This window comes from Pygocentrus nattereri, chromosome 15, assembly GCF_015220715.1.
Source record: "Pygocentrus nattereri isolate fPygNat1 chromosome 15, fPygNat1.pri, whole genome shotgun sequence".
Taxonomy (NCBI): Eukaryota; Metazoa; Chordata; class Actinopteri; order Characiformes; family Serrasalmidae; genus Pygocentrus; species Pygocentrus nattereri.
Genome location: NC_051225.1, coordinates 26,160,669 through 26,183,052, shown reverse-complemented (window position 1 = coordinate 26,183,052; position 22,384 = coordinate 26,160,669). Strand labels below are relative to the sequence as shown.

At 39.2% G+C, this 22,384-nt stretch overlaps 1 protein-coding gene and 2 non-coding genes across 11 annotated transcripts in view; 2 read left to right on the top strand and 1 right to left on the bottom strand.

Moving 5' to 3' along the window:
* The window catches only part of celf5a (cugbp, Elav-like family member 5a), a 293,357-nt gene that overhangs the window by 98,028 nt on the left and 172,945 nt on the right, over positions 1 to 22,384 (bottom strand). The gene's annotated exons all lie outside the window — the stretch shown is intronic.
* Positions 4,211 to 4,283, top strand: trnak-uuu. Its single transcript has one exon. It is a non-coding gene; the product is annotated as a tRNA-Lys (tRNA).
* On the top strand, positions 6,105 to 6,177 carry trnak-uuu. The gene has a single exon. It is a non-coding gene; the product is annotated as a tRNA-Lys (tRNA).

Sequence of the window (22,384 nt, the reverse complement as noted above, 5' to 3'; positions counted from 1 at the left end):
CTGGGGGGTCAGTCCATTGTTCTGAGAACACCAGCAGCCTCTTTGTTTGATTTCTTTTCAGACTTCTAGTGTTGAATTGTCTTCTGACAGTTGAAGGATGGTCAGAAACACCTGCTGATTAGTTCAGATCTGAAGCAAAAGTGGAGCTTGATCCTCTCTCTATCTCTCTCTCAAAGTTGAATGCTTTAAGTGCTGTTTGTCTGACAGTGGCAGTTTTGGTGGTCTAACAGGTCCTGGAACAATTGTTAGGAGAAGCATTTTATGGTAGATTTGCACATTTTTGAACTTCATATCTGGCAAAACTTGTTTCTTTCACTCACATTCCTCAGAGATCTTATGTCTAATCTACAGCTGTTTTGACTGGATATTGAATAAATGCAGACTGTTCTCCAACTTTTGCACAGAACTATACATTGGTGAAAACGTAAATCTGTGCTGAAGTAAAAAAGTTTGTTTTCCTCCTTTAGGAAGTGGGGTAGATGTCAAAGCACCACAAACAGAGCTATTCAAGAAAGTAAAGCTACAGTAATGAAATAGAAACACTCTGCTCCTTTCCACCTGTGTTTCAAGTGCTTCATGTCTTATGCATAGCTATAGCTGAAACAAACACAAGCCTAGGAAAACTCCACTCTTAGTGAACCCACTCTGCAACACAAAATGGCTTTTAGGTGGTCTGGTTTACATTCAGAAAACACCTTAAGGTGAGCACACTCTGAGTCTGTCCTGAATTTGTCCTGAAAACACAATGAATAAAGTCTCTAAGGTCTGATGTGTTTCTTAGCTCAGTACAGAAGAAAAAAAAAAGTTTTGGTGCATACTCTAGAAGACATCCAGTTGAACATGATTCCCATCTGGGGGTGCTCACACTCCAGGCCATATGTGGGCAGATATTGTGGGATAAAAAAAATGCTGAGTTCTGATTATCCCTGTTGGTTTCGATCTTGCACTATGACTTTTCAATATCTCAGTATCCCTTCAGCTTATTTACATTTAACACAGAAACAAAGAACAAGTTTGACACTATTCGGGATGGACAGCTGACTAAATGAGTCCTCATTAGTCAGTGCATTAGCTAATCATTGAACTACCTGAATTCTATTCAAAATTCAGTTTTTTGCATTGCCTGAGACCAAATAGAACAAAAGCCGAAAACATATTTGACATGTCTGAAGGTAGCCAGACACCTGTTCAGTGAATTTAGGTATGTTAAGGTCACCCAGAGCTGACACAGGTGTTCAATTGCACACATACAGTTTGAGGAATCTCTGAAAAGCATTGACAATAGAAGGGGAGCAGCTGCACATGAGCGCAAGGTCACCATGCCTCAGTGGCAAACATCAGCTGTTTCTGCAGCCTCTACTATTGAATTAATAAGAAATGAAAAGAAGACTCAGGACTGTGATGGAGAAATTTGAATACTTGCTCTGCGAGTTTGATACATTTGATCAAGTGTGAAAGCTGTTTTCAAGCCCAGAGAACTGATCTTTGGTCCTCTGGAAATCAGTGGCCTGGGGTTCGCTTCTAGTGAACTCTGGTATAGGCCACTGAGCATGAGGAAGCTATCTCAGAGCCAGTTTATGAGGAGCATGGCCATTTCCTATTTCCCCCCTTATATCAAAAGCAGGACTGCAAAACAGTAGAGGGTGACCGCGTGCGAGTCCTCAACGAATGGAGGTCAGCGGAGCTAATTGGCTAAAAACGAAATGTTAAAGTAGTATCTAATCACTTAATTTTAGAAAGTAGAAGTTCGTATTTAAGTAAAAACAAACAAAGAAAATCTAACTGTATGTTCCGCTTTTTTTCTTTTCTTTTTTTTTTACAGCAAATGAAGTTTGGGCAGCAGGATGTTAGCATTACTGCTACTGAGTGCTGAATGGTTGGCATGCAGAGCAACTCATTGACTGTTCCCACTCATATTGCATGACTAGTTGAACTACACAAAATAGTTCAATTAATTGCAATTAAGCATTTTAATCATCAGAAGAGCCCAAAATAAAACTTACAAAGTGCTTTTGTTGCATTGTGTAAGGGTTAATGCACTTTTTTAGCTTCTGGGTCAATTGGTTCTGTGGGAGGTAAAGTGATTTTCTCCATTCCAGATCAAAATCAAGTGGAAGAACTCTACTGTGGAGTGCAGCCGGATTCCAGCTGTGGCCACACTGAGGCTACTCTGTCAAAACTCTTAAAAGACAATCAACCTCAGGTGTCTCATTAAAGGGAGATAGATCTGCTTGGTGAGTCTGACTGCATAACTGTCTTTGGGTTGGAAGCCATCATCATGGTGATGGGGGAGGGGGCACCATTAGACAAAAAAGTTTGAAAGTTGTAAAAACCAGAACTACTACAGTTTAAAGGATGAGGAGCTTGAAGGAGAGTTGTGAATGTGTGCGGTTCTAAGGTGGTTTGAGTGTGTGTTGGAGGTGGGTTGGGTTGCGTTTGTGGGCGATGATCTATTTTTTCCCCATTATCCAGGCTGCATACGTGGGGCTCATTTACATTCATGGTTATCCAGATAATGAAGCTTTCAATCCAGGAGATCCTGCGGTGAGAACAATGAACCCAATTACCTCCCGCCGCCCGCGAGATGGAATGGCAGACTCCGAGACAGATGGGAGAGGTTGTGGTCGGCCGGCAAACCAATCACATTCATCTCATACCCCTGTTCTCTCTACCCCCCCAAACCCCCCCCCCCCCCCCCCCCCCCCCATACACACACACACACACACACACACACACACACACACACACACACCTCCTGGTCATGCTTGCATTGCAACTTATCAACAGGCCACCTATCACAACACTAAACACTACATCCTCCACAGACCTGGGTTACATACACATAGAACCACATGAAAGTGGCTTCATGAACGTGCTGGACAATAGTGTTTAACTTTGTTTACCTGGTCTGGATTTGGAGAACTTAGAATAACAATGTAATACCATCTCACAAGCGAATTTATAAATATCAAAAATGTATGTACTCCAGAATAACATACATAAAAAAGAGCAACACCCATTTTTCAAGCTTATAAATGTGATATTATAGCAGTCACAGATGAAGAAAGTTATTTGTATACATAAAGAAGAGAATGTGGACCTTTTCTCTTCCCGTATGGGAGGTACTGGCAAGCTTTTGACAAGAATGGCAAACTGGAGATAATAAAATTGAGTGAAAAAGCACATCGTATCACATTATTTAAAGTATTTATATGTATATGTTTATAGTCATCATTTAAAATACAATAATGGATGTTTGATAATAAATTGTTAAATACATAACACCTAAATAAACCATTTTATGACAACTGATTTAAACCTACATGAACGTTTATAAAAGCTTACTGCAAGTATCAGTTATTGTTATATTATAGTATTATAAAGGCTGTATTTGTCCATGTCGATGTTATTTTACCTTGGCTAGTGTTATGACAAATGCTTCTTGTTGGAAAAAGCCTTCATAAATGCCTTTATAGGTTCATGCAAGTTTTTATAAAAGGCTTATGCAGGTGTCAAGTACCTTCATGAATGCTGCCCCGTAAAATGATACCATTAATATTAAGCAAGTATATAATTTCAACTCTTATTCCCACTATTTTCTAGCAAAAATGCTTAGCTAGCTCAGATATCCTACTTGATACCATGCTGTAAGTAGAAATATATCACAACATGGAAAGAAAGCATTACAATCTCTGATTGCATTAACTTATATATAGTGAATATATATATAAATATAGTGGGGCAGTCATGGGCTCGGGGTAAGTGAACCAGCGCTGTGACCAGAAGGTCGCTGGTTCAATCCCTCACAGTATATGACTGAGGTGTCCTTGAGCAAGGCACCTAACCCTGACTGTTCCCTGGGTGCTGTGGATAGGGCTGACCACTGCTCTGGGCAAGTGTGCTCACTGCCCCCTAGTGTGTGTGTGTGTGCTCACTAGTGTGTATGTGGTGTTTCACTTCATGGATGGTTTACGTGCGGAGGTGAAATTAATGAATTCATTTCTGACACTGTATGACTTATTGCTATCTCCAAAAAAAGGCAGAAATCAAAGTGTTTGCAGCTACTGTTTTTAGATCTGTCTGTCTGTCTGTCTGTCTGTCTGTCTGTCTGTCTATCTATCTATTTATCTATCTATCTATCTATCTATCTATCTATCTATCTATCTATCTATCTATCTATCTATCTATCTATCTATCTATCTATATCACAGCCCGGATACCTCAGTCGGTAGAGCATCACACTTTTAATCTGAGGGTCCAGGGTTCAATTCCCTGTTCAGGCGAGCAAACAAGTTGTTTGTTGGAGCAGTCGTGGGCTGGAGGTTAGGAAACCAGCCTTGTGGCTGGAAGGTTGCTGGTTTGATCCCCAGAGCACATGACTGAGGTGTCCTTGAGCAAGACACCTAACCCCGAACTGCTCCCCGGGCACTGTGGATTGGGCTGCCCACCGCTCCAGGCAAGAGTGCTCACTAGTGTGTATGTGGTGTTTCACTTCATGGATGGGTTAAATGCAGAGGGAAAATTTCCCTGTTGTGGGACTAATAAGGGTCTATTAATCATTAATATACTTTTGTCATTTTTTTAGATATAGCATCAGAAACCACATAAGGAAGTCTGCTCGAGGCTATTTAACATTTAACACGAAAATAGCTAAATATACTGTCTAATGCACTGGAATGCCTTCTAAATAAATATGTATTCCAACATCTATTAGCCAATGAACCTTTCATATGGCAAAAGCAACGTGCTGGACAATAGTGTTTAACTTTGTTTACCTGGTCTGGATTTGGAGAACTTAGAATAACAATGTAATACCATCTCACAAGCAAATTTATAAATATCAAAAATGTATGTACTCCAGAATAACATACATAAAAAAGAGCAACACCCATTTTTCAAGCTTATAAATGTGATATTATAGCAGTCACAGATGAAGAAAGTTATTTGTATACATAAAGAAGAGAATGTGGACCTTTTCTCTTCCCGTATGGGAGGTACTGGCAAGCTTTTGACAAGAATGGCAAACTGGAGATAATAAAATTGAGTGAAAAAGCACATCGTATCACATTATTTAAAGTATTTATATGTATATGTTTATAGTCATCATTTAAAATACAATAATGGATGTTTGATAATAAATTGTTAAATACATAACACCTAAATAAACCATTTTATGACAACTGATTTAAACCTACATGAACGTTTATAAAAGCTTACTGCAAGTATCAGTTATTGTTATATTATAGTATTATAAAGGCTGTATTTGTCCATGTCGATGTTATTTTACCTTGGCTAGTGTTATGACAAATGCTTCTTGTTGGAAAAAGCCTTCATAAATGCCTTTATAGGTTCATGCAAGTTTTTATAAAAGGCTTATGCAGGTGTCAAGTACCTTCATGAATGCTGCCCCGTAAAATGATACCATTAATATTAAGCAAGTATATAATTTCAACTCTTATTCCCACTATTTTCTAGCAAAAATGCTTAGCTAGCTCAGATATCCTACTTGATACCATGCTGTAAGTAGAAATATATCACAACATGGAAATAAAGCATTACAATCTCTGATTGCATTAACTTATATATAGTGAATATATATATAAATATAGTGGGGCAGTCATGGGCTCGGGGTAAGTGAACCAGCGCTGTGACCAGAAGGTCGCTGGTTCAATCCCTCACAGTATATGACTGAGGTGTCCTTGAGCAAGGCACCTAACCCCGACTGTTCCCTGGGTGCTGTGGATAGGGCTGACCACTGCTCTGGGCAAGTGTGCTCACTGCCCCCTAGTGTGTGTGTGTGCTCACTAGTGTGTATGTGGTGTTTCACTTCATGGATGGTTTACGTGCGGAGGTGAAATTAATGAATTCATTTCTGACACTGTATGACTTATTGCTATCTCCAAAAAAAGGCAGAAATCAAAGTGTTTGCAGCTACTGTTTTTAGATCTGTCTGTCTGTCTGTCTGTCTGTCTGTCTGTCTGTCTGTCTGTCTGTCTGTCTATCTATCTATCTATCTATCTATCTATCTATCTATCTATCTATCTATCTATCTATCTATCTATCTATCTATCTATCTATCTATCTATCTATCTATCTATATCACAGCCCGGATACCTCAGTCGGTAGAGCATCACACTTTTAATCTGAGGGTCCAGGGTTCAATTCCCTGTTCAGGCGAGCAAACAAGTTGTTTGTTGGAGCAGTCGTGGGCTGGAGGTTAGGAAACCAGCCTTGTGGCTGGAAGGTTGCTGGTTTGATCCCCAGAGCACATGACTGAGGTGTCCTTGAGCAAGACACCTAACCCCGAACTGCTCCCCGGGCACTGTGGATTGGGATTGGGTTTGCAGCTACTGTTTTTAGATCTGTCTGTCTGTCTATCTATACTATATACTTTTATCATTTTTTTAGATATAGCATCAGAAACCACATAAGTCTGCTCGAGGCTATTTAACAACTTGACACAGTTTGAGGCAAGTGTGTAAAGATTTAGGCATGCAGTTAGAAAAATGCTAACTTGGCAGCACCAGCACCAATATTAGCTACATTAGCCTTGTAGCTCCACTGCAAAACTTCACGTGTCTGAAATTTGTGTCAAAACTTTCTTTCAGTGTGAGCAGCTGACATTTTGGACCTGTTGGAGCGGCGCTGCGGCCAGCCTGCCTCTGTCCTGCCTATCGTATTCCTCTGCTGATGAGAGCTGACTGGAACTCTGAATAAATATAGCGAAGTGAGGCGGGAAAAAAGGGCCCAAACAGCAGTTTCCTGGCAGCGGTTGGAGGCAGGTGAGGCTTGGCAGAGACGACGACACCAGCCAAAGGATTAATGGTCCCGGGGGAAGCCAAGGTAAGCGTGCACTGCTTCGGCCTGACATCTTTGTACTTGTAAAAGCACACAAATTAACCATGCGACGCGGTGAATAATGACCGGGGCGCTTCCATCAGTCCTATTTAACAATGCATGCAAAAAGCACTGGGTTAGGCAGGAAAAGAGAGCGAGAGAGACAAAAGGTAGGAAAAATACAGAAACCTTAGGAAAGAGTGGGCCTTATCTAAAGTTTCAAAATACCCCCCTCACACCCACCCCCGACCCCCTGCATGGAGCTGGGACCTCTCAGGGTCCCTTTGCTAACATCATATATCTTAATTTTTATAGACAGAAGCATATTTCGCAGTGAGCTCCCCAAAATCAAGCCATTAGCGTGCGCTGACAATTCAGCACAAAACACATAGACACAGCCGTCAGGTGTGTGATGAAGTCTGCATCTAATACATTTGAGCAATGGGTGAGTTGACATAAAGCGAAGCAGACAGCTAGTGTGCTATAATTCAGCTGCCGCTCGCTGTGGAAAGCACTGCCTCAGCTGTTTACTCAGTGTTGTTTTAAATGCCTCTCATGCACCAGGCTTATTTACCCATTTCCCAGTTTAGCCTCTCTTCTGAGAAGTTTTCTGGTTAAGTCTTTGAATTTCCTTTAATTTGCCTGCTATGAGATAAAGTGGCGCTAATTCTTTAAATACCTGAGCAAGTCCTGAATGAAGAAGTGGCATAATCAAGATGTGCTTTTTCTCCTTCTCTCACGATAATCAACAGCTAGCATGAGGTGTTTTTCCCTTCCGACCCTTCTTGAGTGGCTCCCCTTCCTAGTGTCACGAAATGAAAGCTAGCCTGGCAACAAGGTGATGCAAGCAGCGGCTTGAATAGAGTTTGCTACACAAACTCAGTGATGGTGGGTCCATGTTTCACACTTTTAACAGCGTTTCTCTGTCTTTCTCTCTCGCAAGCTAATCAACAGCTAGCAGGTGTTTCCTCATCAGCTCAAGCTGCTGTGCTTCTCTCAGCATGCAGTTTACCTCACAGAAAGAAGGCTAACAACAAAGTGATACTGGAAGAGTTTTTCTATTAGTATTCTGATGTACTCGCTGAACATTGCATCCTTAGTGGTCTAAACTGTAGCACTTGCTATCATCTATAAGTTAGGAGTTCTATTATTAACTGGCGACTGTTTTCCTGCTAAGCTAAGCTTTGGTGTTAAGGGTATTCAAGGGCACTGATCAGAAAGGCATGTTACCTCGTGAGGAAAATTTACATTGACTAATCCAATTAAAGGAGACTGCCACCAATTTTTTTTTCTCAAATTTTCTACATAATTCATAATTTGTTAAGTACAGTGATGTGTTGTGAGAAACGTGAGGCTCAGAGCCCATTTGGACAAAAAATTAGGTAGACATATACTTCTGTACATTTGAAATGTATGTCACAAACATTGCAGCCCACGCTGAAATACATTCCAAACACTAAAATGTATTTCAGAATATATCGCCAAATTAACCGAATAAAATGAATGTCTTTTTAAATATAAAGTGTATGTGGAAATACACCTAAAAATATACCATACAAATATACATGTATGTAAATGCATTTATTATAAATACATCCAAAAATGTACGAAAATAGCTAAATATACTGTCTAATGCACTGGAATGCCTTCTAAATAAATATGTATTCCAACATCTATTAGCCAATGAACCTTTCATATGGCAAAAGCAAATGTTGTAGGTATTGAAACACTGTGAAAAATACAGTCTGATGATTTGATATCTGTCACATTTGTTAAAACTGCATCTAACTGAAATAATACGATAACAAACACAAAAAAAGTATTTGAAAAATATATTTAACAAATATACATATACATTGCAAAATATATATGATAAATATACTTAGAAAATACTTGAAATGTATTTTACACATATATTTAACAAACATTTTGGCCATTTGCACATATTGCAAAAATAAATTTGATAACCTTTGGGTTCTTTAGGCACATTTTAATAGATATAAAAGATTACATCTTATTGAAAGTATCTCAGGCATTAAGCAGCATACTTGTAAACATTTAGTGTCAAAACCATCTCAGAAGCAGGTGAAAGTGCATTAAATGCTTCAGACGTCTGGTTCCTATCAGCACCACTGTGAACAAATTTGGCTTGGTTTTTCAGTTTTTCAAAAATGATGCCTTTCACATGAAACCACTCTGAATGACTGTTTATATTTTAACTATTTAATTATGAAATCAGGGAAAAGAAAGAAATCAGGGGAACTCCCTTTTAACTTTTGCGTTCCTGAATTTGCCTGTATTTACAACATAACCCAATCCTGTAAAATGTTGTTTTAAAAATGTAATAAATTAATATTTGATCAGATTCCTCAGGCATGAAAAGCATTCGTCATATAAAACAAAAACACCCACGTGCACCTACTTGTGGAACACTGTAACACACTGCTGTTAATCTCAGCGATGCTGCACCGGTGAGGAGGGGCTTTTTGTTGTGCTGCTCTGGTATAATGACAGCTGAGCTGAATGGAGGAGGCGCTGCATAAACTCTACCAAAGGGTAATGGTAGAGATTCTAGCTGTGCCACCCTTCTCAAAATTCTGCCTCTTTCTCTTTCACTCCCTCTATCTCAGTAATGACAAAGGGGTCCAGAATCCCCCAGCCTCCTGCAGGCAGACAGCTGCACGTTTGCTCCTCTTTGGGCTTCCAGGAGTCCAGATCTGTGAGTTGGCCACTCTCTCTCTCTTTCGCCCAAACGAGCTGCCGAAGCGGTGTGCCATTGCCAGCACAGTGGCTTAAGCCCACCCAAAGCCCAGCAGCCAATTTACTCCCCCAGAATGCCCTTCTACTCCATAATGGGGACACCAGGGACCAGGAGCAGTGAAGTCCTTCTGCAGACAGGGGGCGATGAGTTACGGAAAGAACGTGACCCCTGGAGACTTAATTTCAGCTTCGCTCAAACACGGCAAATCCCTGTTTGATACTTTCCAAACCAATTTGTTTTAAATGACTAAATCCTCCTGGAAAGGTTGTTGCTTTTTCCTCTCTCTCTTTCTCTCTCTCTCTCTCTCTCTCGTGATTTACATGCATAGCCCCTGGTTTAGCTTAGCCTTTACGCTATCTTCTGAGAGTAACAGTCAAATTGTAGAAATAGCCACGCCGAAACTGTCTTTGTTAGCCTAACTAATCATGCAAGCCACGTCCGCCGCTCTGATAAGCAGAGTGCCTCCAGAAAGGTTCGCGCCAATGGCGTGCATGCATTCACTAAGCTAATTTGCAGCAGACTGGCAGGGCTTTCACACTATTTGGAGATGCACTTTAGATTTCACCAGGGAGGTGAGACGCTAGTTTATGGGCTGCCATAGTCTAATATGCCGCGTTTCGCGCGCCGGCTTGAATTGCCCTGCATTAACATTTTTTCGGAGCTGTTTAATCTGCATGCGCTTGTCTCAAATTCACTGCAAAGTGTGTCCACGCACTCTCCTATTATGTGTGTGATGTGATTGGCTTATGTAACCGAATGAAAAAACATTGTACGCTGAGGGAAAACGCTTTTTGCATTGTAACATTTTGTGTCAAATATCTACTGACAAAGTTCTAATGGCACAGTGAAAAGATATGCATGACTTTTTGGCAGTGTTCATAAGGATACATAACACCTACATAAGGCCTTAATAACCCATGACCTACACAAACACAAATACTTCCGATAGACATCATTTGTCACAAATGTTGCATTTGCTAACTTTGATGCCAAGTTGACATAACATCTGTGTCAGATTGTATTGATATCTCCTTACATTAGGTTGCGTTATGACACTTTGTGGGGTGAAATTGCACTTTTGTAGTTCTGATAATATGACATAGATGCCAGAGTCAGACTGGTGGAGCAAAAGTGAGCAATTTTTGTAGCCACTTTTATAAAGTGAGTTTTATTTTACCACTTACACAATTAAAGCTATGTCACATCATTAGCATTATCTTACTGTGATATACACTAAGCTACAAAGCCAGTTGTTATAACATGCTATGTCATTTCACCCCAAAAAGGTGGGTGACACTTTATTTGAAGGCTACTTACATAGGGACCTGATAACAGTGAACTGCATAGAGAATTTTAATACTAATATTTGCGTATTTATGACATAAGACATTTTATAAAGTAAATTATATTGTATTACAATTACATCATAATGTTCCAATGGCATATATTTACCATTATATCATATTAGATCAAGAAGCAGTCCCACAGTAAAAAACTACTTCAAAAACTAGTGAGAATTCAGATTTATAATTTATGAGATTATGTTATGATCTATTTAAAGGCATTAGTAGCCACAGTAATAAGCAAAACATGTACAAGTCTTTTATAGGCTACTTTCTATTGGGACCCTTAAATTTACCCTTGTGAAAATACTTATTTTTTTAAAGATCTTTTTGAATTCTTTTAAGGGGAATATTTCGATTTATCATGAGTTTAATTTTAAATAAAAGAAAACTTTATGCAAAAAATGCTGCCCCATGTTTTCATATCACTACTAACACACAGTTTTAGCCCATAGGTGGAGCTTTATTTTAAAATGCCCCTGCATTTTAGAGAAGGAAGTGCAACTGTATCCATGTTTTGGTACTGATAAAATGGAACGTCCAATCATTTGTTTTAATAAAATAAACATAATTAAGGTATAGGGTCAGTGAAAGCGACAAGATTTTAAGAGTTTTGAAATCTGAGTTTGAACCTATTGGGCAGAATGACCCATGCATGGGACCCTTAAATAGGATGGAGCTTTAAAAGTTCCATTATCTGGCCACGATGCTTCATAATTGTGTTATAAACTGAACAAATGTCTATCACTTTAGTTTAAGGCCCCATTTGTCATTGCAATATAATTTACTTCATAAAAGATTTGTGTCACATTGCACTTAGCACCATAAGCATAAACATCCACATATTTGCTGTCTTGGTAAACTGCTACAGACAGGAAAAAAAAGTCCAGTATGAGCAGTAAGCATTAAATGTTCAGTATAAGCTGTAATATTAAATTTGCACCCATAAGGCTTATTTCTTACTCATACCCTACACAATCTAGCGTAAATCAGTCACTGCTGTGCCTGGCCTGAAACACCACGGCTAGTTTCTCCAGATGCTCCAAAACGCTCTCTCTCAGTACAGTGCACTCTCTATGTTAACATGGGACCTATAAGTGGCTCTGTGCCGGAGCTAGACTGAAGCTGGCGTGCACCCGCGCCAAAACACTGGCTTGTTTCAGTCCTGGCACGGCTAATCCAGCTGGTTCTCTCTGGAGCATGCCAGGGCCTCCTGTTTCCAAACACGTCAATAATCTGCTTCGAGGTGCTGCAGAACACATGGCAGCGCTGTCCTCAGATAGGTGCGGCGAAGCCACTGCCAGCCGTCACACTGCACCTGCTGGTCCTCCACAAACAGCGCTGGCACGGAACGCGAGAAAAATAGCAGCGTGCAGCCATCAATCCTGAGTGATCGCTATTATTTTCTCCAGAGTTTTGCACACAGTGGGTGTTATATTAATCTTAATTGAAGAGGTCAGCTCTGGAATGAGGTGAAGTCCGAATCAAACATGAAATCAAAGACTATTGTAAACCCCTTTTAATACCAAGTAAGCACATTTGCCAGTCCTGGAGTTCAAAGGATCTATTGTTATTCAGAACTTTCTTGTATTCCTAAAACTTCATGATTGTGACCATGAGAGCAGTCCCCATTTGACCTTCTGCGGCTTAGAAAAGAATTCTAGAAATGGTTTAGGTTGGTATTTGAGCTATGAGGTCAATTTAACTAGCAATGGAAACTTAAAGGGCCTATACAGTCATAATTAAAAATATAAACCACAACTACATCTGCTGTATACATGCCTCTTCACTTCCTACAGCGGTGCTGCGGTAAAGTCTAGAACAGGGGTGTCAAACCACTGAAAGGGCCATATAAAAAATCTCACCAAATCTGCGGACCAGCTATGTTTTATATTTCATTTTGACTTGACATTGTGCCATGAACGGGTCATTGTTTATTAAAATATGCCAAAACTGCAGCAGCAAAATAGGCTTTAAATACTTATTGAAAAATAATTCTAAATAAAAAGACATCTGTTTTAGGTCCTTATTTAAATCTGCCTATTTGCTTGAACTTGAGCTAGTTTGTTGTTGGGCAAAGGAGGTCAGAACATAGACTTTGTTGCAGTGCATGCTGGGGACTGTAGTGCATCTTAGGGCCAATAAGAACAGAATATGAAAATAATTCCACAGGCCTTGTACTTGACACATGGGGTCTACAGTGAGACTAGAAAAAACCCATCTGATGATGTTTCTTCAATGTGGGAAGAATCTTATACTTACTTAAAGCAGATACTTTTTTCTGCTAGCTAGCAAATTTAGAGTGAAGCCAAGTAGATAATATTACTGCTAGAAAGCCAAATATGTCTGTATTAGACTCATCAGTGGCTGCACTACCTGTCAGAATGTTTTTTGATTAGAGGATTTCCAGCAGTTGCATGATGTGTGCATGCTGGGAACTGCTGTTGGGAAACAGTGATGGACGAAAAAAAAGATACAAAATTATAAATTCTGTAAAAATGATTAGTCTACAGGATACAATGCTGCACCATTGAATATTGCATAACATGACAACATATTCAAGTCTAGTTTTAGGCCAGAATGCCCCTCTAATTAAACTTATGTGCTTTCTGACATTTATGACATACTGATATCTCTAAAAATGGACAAAAGAATGTATAAAATTCAGCTTCAGTATCTGCAACTATTATTTTTATCTAAGCTATGTTAGACGTTTCTTAATTCAACAGACAACACTGTCATAGTTTCAGAGAAACTATTTGAGGTTAGTTGACCCCTTAAAATCCCAGGCTGAAATGAGATGATTACATACTAAGGCTTATTATTCAGTAATTACAATGATGTCAATGCAAACTGGTTGAGCTATTCTAAAATAAAACTTTGGCCTGCCTGTGGACCCTGGCCATTTAAGGGGTTAACTTGAAACCATTTGAGGTAAGTATAGGCATCAAGACATGCAGTTTCTACAAGGGGCATCGTTATGAGTAGCCTCACCTAAACACATGGGAAAAGAATGTGTTCAAGCTGAATTTAAGACAATGAAATTTGTTTTGTTTTCTATGGGTGCTGTCATTGTATTATGGAAAATCAAATCAATTCGCTCTCAGCCAAGCCCTGCTTGATTTTCTCAGCCCTATAATTACTGTTTAGCAACTGTTACTATCTGCCATTTACTCAAGTCTTCGGTTTGTGATCAGTGCCGCAGTACTAGTTAATGTAACTATGGATGTTGTGAGATTGTGTCCCATAGAGTTGACATCAGTTTTCTGCTAATTGAAATGCTCTTCTACTATAAGGTCGAAATGGGCTGGCTAAAAATGCCAAAGCAAATGTCTAACAATACTTCAGTGCATTGAGTCATCACAGTTAAGACGTATGGACAATCAAGATTTTTCATGCCTGCTATGGCGATATGCTTTTGCCTATGATTATAAGGTTGAGGTTTTAAGTTAGTTGTGTTGTTTTTCCTCATTTTTGCACATCTCAGCTGGATGAGAGATGTCAACTCATTCATGTCATTGTCTTTGGGTTCACTTACTGTAAACACAGTATGATTTCGCTTAGGATGACTAGGTTTAAGTGACTGTCTGGCTGTCGGTTAATAGCTGTAGCCTGATGTAACGACACCCTGGACATTAGCATGTTCAAAAAGGTATTACAGACTACTAACTAGCATAAGCTTGCATTACTTGTTAGGTACATAGAACTTCAGAGTAAGTATAAGGAAGTAATACCAAGGAAGGAAGTAAACATGCCTTGATTGACTGGCAAGAATTAGTGAAAGAAGAAAAAAAGGCACACATTTGATTTTTTGCCTGACTTTTTCTTAAAGGACCACCTGGACTGTGAGAGCACTCAGTGTTCGGGGTCAGAAGGTTGAGATTATCCCTGCAGCTACAGTCACCCTTTAGCCACAGCCTGATGCGCACAGCAGTGCAGCAGCAGGATAAATGTAGAAGGGAATGCTGATGGCAGATCAGACGTGACTGAAGGATGTTCCTGCGACTCCACATCCGAGGATGAATCTGCAGCAGGGCTAAAATATTGTGATCTATGATTATTTCCCCTTCACGTTTAATTTACGTCAGCCTGCTTGGGCAGAGGCCTTGCAGGGACTGAATGGTGAGGCTTTTTTCCTTCCTTCCTTCTTTCTTTCCTAAGCCATGAAGTAAACAGACTGGACTCCTGACCTACAACATGGCAAATTGCTGCATCTGTTATTCTTAGAACAAAAGAGGGGCCTGCTGAGGGGCCGCAAATGGCGAGCGTTTAAGGGCGTTCATTATTCAACAAATAAACGGGCTGGATGTGCAAAAGCGTAAAGCGGGTTATTTGTCAGCATATTTAGACTAAAGACGTGCTTGTAATTCCATCGCCACACACGCCTCGACGAAGCCATGTGCAGCCGAGTAGTGCACCTGCCCGGTGTGTAAAGTAGCAGGCCCCATTTTTCTGAGCCATGCTGGGGGAAAAAAATACACAGAGGAAGGAAGGGCGAGGGAGGACAGGAATAACAATAACATACAAGCTCCTTGTTTCCTTTTCTTTAAAAAGAAATCTGAACCTTGTACTTGCCAAATACAATGCAATAATACAATACAATAATAATGCAGATTGTGTGTGAGGGAGGCTAAGAATAGGTGTGGTAAACGCAGTGGGACAGGACACAGTGGGAGAATGGGGCCTATAGACCTATTGGGTCTATTCTGGTCAAGTTAAAGGTTATTACTGTAATTTTGCTATGTTATTTACATTATGTATTAATATAGTAATTGCAGAATTAGTTACATATGAATTACATTCACATTAATTTTGAATTGCAGATGGACAGGGTCTAGTCTGACTTTTCACTCATTTCCATGTCAAGAAATTATAAAATTGTATAGAATGGTATTTCTTTCCAAAAATAAGACCATACACAACAATACTTCAATGCAAAATCTATTAGCTATATTAAAAGCATTAAATGATCAATGTAATGATGTCTGTCAGCAAAATATGCAACTGTTGCTTATGCAAGCAAATGTTTCAACTCTATGCAAGCAAATGTTTCAACCTTCATAATTTCTTATTTTAATTATGGCAATTGTTAAGATATGTGGATTTAACAGTAAGAATTCAAATTATGATAAATACCTGCTCTTAAGCATGATGAATATTTTGTCCTCAGGTTCATGTGAACACAGGGTCAAAGATTGTAGCCTCTTGCTCTTGCTCACATTCTGACAGCTAATGGATTCTTGCTACAGTGGAGCTCCACTTTGCTGTTGCTTTTGCTAAGATCCTGCTCATTGATTTATCCATAGGCCTTCTGCAATCACTATCTAGTGTAGGTGCTGAAGATATTGCTTTAAATTCCATTTAAAAGCTGAGTGAGAGGGCTACAATTGCAGATTCTATCACAGAAACAAAACGCACACAAATGGCCTACACAACTAACAACATAAAAAGTTAAAAACATAAGATTTCAACAAGATTTCTCTGAGTTTGAGTGTGAAATACTACACCATTAGTAATAAGTGCAACATTTCAAAGTTAGCGATTACTTTACAGGTCCTACTTAACAAAATGTAGTATCCTATCTTACAATTTAATGGAAACATTTATTCAATCACTCTAGGTGAGTTTGTATTAAGTCTAGGTATAGATTAAATCAGAGCTGGCCTTGCCTATTCCCACCTTCGCTGTGGTCTGAGCGTCCTGGACACTCCAAATGAATCCAGGTTTCTAAGATATTAACAGCAGCAGGCGTGTAGGCCTCCTCTAAATACATTCTCCCTCAAGCATATTTTGCTACTCCCTTATTCCCTCACAACATTAATGGAAGGCAGATGTCCATGACCAGGTCCAAGTTTTTTGTTCATATTATGGCTTTAAAGAGATTCGAGTCCATGCCATTTTTCTAAATCTCAGGCGACATAAATAGAACATGGGACTATTGAACAGTTTGCGTGTGTGTGTGTATGTGTGTGTGTGTGTGAGACTCATGGACTTACACAAGTGCCTCTGAAAGCCTCACACAAGGGGAAAAAAATCAATACTTTTCAAATCTTTTTGATTCATTATATGATGTTGTCTTGTCATCTATTTGGAAACACTGCCAGCCACACAAATGTACTCAACCTGGAGCCCCTGGAGATAACTCGCTGTTCTCTGCAGATATATGAAGCAATTTTAGCATTCAGAGCCTCATACTGCTGCCTGCTGTATAAACAAATGTTTATGTTGGAAGCAATGCTGCCACAATTACTCAATTAATCATGGCTATTCAATTAAAAAACATGTAAAGTTTTTGTTCTCGGTGCACATTTTCAGTACTATGGCCTCCCTTACAGAAAGAAATGATGGAAGCACAATTTTTAGGTGCAACTCGATTAATCGAGAAAAATAATTGCTAGATTCCTCAATTACTAATTTAATCAAGAGTGACTAAGGATGTAATGATACATCATGTATCATATCGTAGCATATTAAATCATTGTATTGCGAGTAGCATGTTAGGGGCTAACATATTAGCTTGTGGCTAGAGCGTTAAACCAACGCAACAGTAAGACTTAAACCTTACTAGTGTAACATTGACATAATTATGCCATAAACATTCCATAGCAGATTTTGATTAGAAAAAGAAGTGACATTCCATTATAAGCAATTATCATGAAAATGATCATGTTTGATGTCAAGACAGCATTTGTCATATGTGTTAATTTTGTTGAATATACTCCAGTTACCCACCAAGACATCAAATATCCTGTCGTCTGTTATGGCAATTACTGTCACGTAATGACACTCTGCTGAACAGGTGGCATATGTATAAATGTTCATGTCAATGTTATGAGAAAGGGATCAAGTGAAGTGTTATTACCACATTTTTTTTCAAATATTGCACTTATTATAATTTTGAATGCTCCAATACACTGAAAATGGAAACTTGACCACATTAATGTAAGGCATATGTTCATCCACTCCTCATTTCAGCTTATTGAAAATCGATTGAGACGATTGGCTTTACACAGTGAAATGTTCATTGAAATCCACAAGAAACTAAATTATGCTTAGATTTAATAGTATAAATCCTCCTGAAACTCATTTAAAACTCTGCTGCAGTAGCAAGTGTCTCAGCTTTTTTCAGCCAATAAAAACGGTAATAAAGCATCACATGGTCATGTCGACAACATATTTTGTAACCACTGATTTCACTGGATCAATGGAATAGAAAATGAAACAGAAGATGGTTAGTGGTTTCATTTTGTCCATTTCTGGAGCCATGATAGACATGAGTTTTTGGAAGCCAATGTTTCTGTAACCAGCTGTAACTGGCCAGTTAACGCTAACAGCTGGCAGCATGGTACAGTAGCTTGTGTCCGTGTTTATTTGCTCGTTATAATGCAAGATGAATTTCAAGCGAAGTCGGAGCCTCTATGATCAGCATTTCTTGCTTGATCACAGCAATCACCGCAATTGTAAACACGACTGCATTAGTATTGTGATGATGGATGAATTGGGCTTGAGCACAGACTAGGACAAAAACATACGTAGGCTGATGAGTTGCATTTACTGTCTGAAACTCAGATATGATGATGATGATGATGATGAAATGGATTTTAACTCTTGGGGAAAAAAAGTCTCTCTGATGTCCACAGAAAGAGCTCGGCACAAAGTAAGTTGTTTGAAAAGCCATGAAAGACTGAAGAAGACATGAAGCTCTTATCTCAGCCTGCCCTTCCGTCGGCAATGCGTGCGTGGGAGTTTTTTCACAGTGATTTCTCCTGCTGATCACGTCTGTCCTCCCTTACACTGCGATCTCTGGCTGCTTTTCATGATAGTGCATCTCTGTCATTAGCCGGGAGTTCACTTGGAGGAGGCTAATCTGGAGAGAAAAGCCACTGGGGCTCTGATCTCGCCAATGAGCCTCCCCCGCCATCAAAGTGCTCTTTGAAGTTCATGTTCTTGGGGGAAAAAAAAAAAAAGATTGGTTCAGGTGTCAGGTCAGGGTTCCAGTAGCCAAAGGTAGGGCGGCCATTTGAAGCCCTCGGCCGCCTTTGTGTTCTTAGCCCTCCCTTCATGTTTATTACGAGAAAGCAATCAGCCAGGCTGGCGCTGCAGCATGCCAGCTTTCTTCCTAAGACTCTTCCTCTGCTCTGAATGTGTTATCTTTTGTAAAGACTGCCTTTCAGGAATGAAGCTGTCTTGTGTCATTTTTTTGGCCTACATTGACAATAAAAGCTCTCTGTTGGAAGCAGCTCAACATCACATTTAGAGCAAGCAAAGGATGTGCTAGCGCTGCTGATAGGCCTTATCAGATCATCATCAGTGCGGAATGTAATAACACAGCCCAGACCCTTAAATTAAAGCCGAAGCACAGCAAGCAAGGTCAAAATGGTGAGAATTTTAAGGAAAAACAACATTCCGTTAGGTGGCATTAGCAGATCCACAGGTATGCGTTAGCCACAGATATGTGTTAGCAATGCTAATGTACTGGAAGTTCCTTCACGCTCCATGGAAAAGGTTACAGCTCCTCCGACTGTGATGCTTTTTACAGCTGCACAACGATCTCTTCTCTGCCCATTACCTGCATGCTCATTTGCTTTCCCCAGCGGGGGAATCGCTGGGCTGCACCGGACCCCAGCATGCAAACTCATAAGTAGAAGTAAGCACTGTTTAGTGCTCTTCTCCGCACCTTCTGAAGCAGCATGACTTTAGCATAATGGGGCGCTGCCCCTGCGAGTCCTGGCTGGGCCTGGTTTTGATCCAAGGTCTAACGGCTGTCTGCCACAGGCCTATTTTTGGAAGTGCGGTGGGCATCATAAATAATGGAGCTGTAAACGATCCACGGCAGGTCTCGGAGACAGATGGATGGAGGTAGGGAACGAGGAGAGTGGAAAAAAAGGAAGAAAGTGAAAGAATTTAGCTCTCCTAGGTCCCCTCTTCTTCCTTTTTTCATTATTTGTCATTCACAGGCTGTTGAAACAGAAATTCTTTTGAAAGACTAAACTTTCAAAGCATACAAAAGCTATTTTTATTTATTATGTGGCTGCCTGTAATTTGAGGTTTGCTGAGTTTGTTTTGAGCGCTGAGTTTTGCATCTGCTACAATTGTAACCAGGTTTCTGTTATTTTAACAGTAAAGCAAGTGGAAAAAGTTGGAAGTGTAAATCTGAAATGAATGTAATTTATCTGACTGAGTGATTATTGTACTAACTGAGTGATTATGTAACCATTAGGGCTATCATCTTACATCTTAGTAATGTGTTGATAACCTATTAATTGCATGTTAACAATGCAGTAACAGAATCATTTTTTAGACAGTTAATGTATTTTCCTAGTTTGACCCAATCACAGAAGTGGAGGCTAAAGTCCAGCTGCTCACAGGTGATATGTTGCTATCATAAAATCTTTGATTGTAGGCCTCTCAATCAAACACAGCTTGTAAATGGCTTTGCAAGCAATATTTTCAGCACCTTCAGCAGACTATGTGACCTATGGGTAAATCAATGAGCAGCAACCTAACAAAAGCAACAGCAAAGTGGTGATCCAGTTCCACCTGAGAGCATCCATTGTAACAAGAATGTAAGAGTTGTTTGTAAGAAAGCGAGAATGAGAATTTACAATAATGGAAAAGCCGGAACCATTGACTGTATAAATGTGATAAATATGATATATATATTTATTGGTTCGATCACGTTCCCCTCTTGTTCTGACTGGAGGCAAGTGTTTAAAATTGGAAACTGTTCACTCTTCTTAAACTAAACTTCATGTCTGCTCATATAATGAAAATAATGTTATTAAATTATGAAAATGCTAAATACATTGTGATGTATTACAAGAGCTGTCTATGTGAACATGTTAATAATGGTTTAATAACTTACTAATTACATGTTAATAACACACTGATGCAATTTTTTAAGACTGTTAATTATACTTCATGTCTGTTCATTCAATGAAAATGTTATTAAAATACTGAAAGTGACAAATACATTGTGATGTATTTCTATGGCTGTCAAGGTTAACAGGTTAATAATGGGTTATCAACACATTAATTACATGATAATAACACATTAATTAAATAACGTTTTAAGACTGTTTATGTAATTCCCTAATTAAACTTCGTGACTATTCATACAGTGAAAATGTTATTAAATTATTTAAATTGATAAACTGTGATTTTTTTTATTATTATATAGCTATAGTTAAATACATTGCTTTTAAATGGACAAAAATCTTTCTTTAGGATCAAATTTGACCAAATGAGAGACGATGTGATTAATCACGATGAACTACACATACTCTGAGTCAGTGCCATTAATTGTGTCAATCACTGCTCTGGTAATTACAAATATGGTAATATATCATTCATAAGGTTATTCAACACATCAGTAAGCCATTCATGAGTGCTGACATAAACCTAACATCAACAAAAGGCTTATTTCACCAAGGATCAGTGGTCATAACACTTGAGGTGAACCAATATAAAAATGGACAAAAACAGTTTTAATAACTGATGCTTGTTGGATCTAAATGTTGTTTGATATGATATAGTTGTCAGCAAAGGCTTATGTAGGTGTTATGCAGCCTTGTGGAACAATTAAATAATTATCTAATGTAAATCAACAATGCGCATCATATATACAGTACAAATTGAATGTAAATATAATGTATGAAGCTGCTAGCTAAGGAATTGGTTATGTAAGCTGGTAATTAGAGATAAATAAATACCTAATATAAGCTGACAGTAGCAACTCTGGACTGGGGAAATGCTGAGGAGTAGAGCCCATTGGTAAGATGAAGCAGTACAGCATTCTTCTACAGCCTCACGCTCATATTTTCAGATACTGATGAATCACACGACAGCGCTGAAGATCACTGCCAGTTTGGGAAGCGAGGGCGGATAAAGCAGTAGCTCGAGCTGACATTGTCTTATGAGTCTACGGCTACCCACATTCATAATCCATTCCCTATCCCCCCATCCCAAATCCCTCCTTCCATCCAGAAATCCATTAGTCTCATCATGTGCACATTGCTAAGTGTCTCTCAAAAAAAAAAAAAAAGGCCCAGTCATTGGAGTTTCGCTGAAATGCCTCATGTACTTTCCATTCACCTGACTTCTTTAGAGTGTTTTAGATCCTTGAACTGGAGGAAATTGAACCATACTGAATTATGGAGTTTAAAGAGGAACACAAAGGAAAGTGCATTCATTGAAAAGCTCTCTTTCAGAAATATGAATAGCTCAAGAAATACTTAGATTGTTACTTTCATTGTCCTAAGGATGGCAAAAGAAATAAGCTCTCTCTCTCTCTCTCTCTCTCTCTCTCTCTCTCTCTCTCTCTCTTTCTCTCTCTTTCCCTCTCTCTCTTTTTTCCCCTCTCTCTGTATTTAGGGTGAAAAAGAAAGGAGAAAGAAAAGGGGAAAGAAAACCATAACATTTTTATTTTTAATCTTCTTCCTGT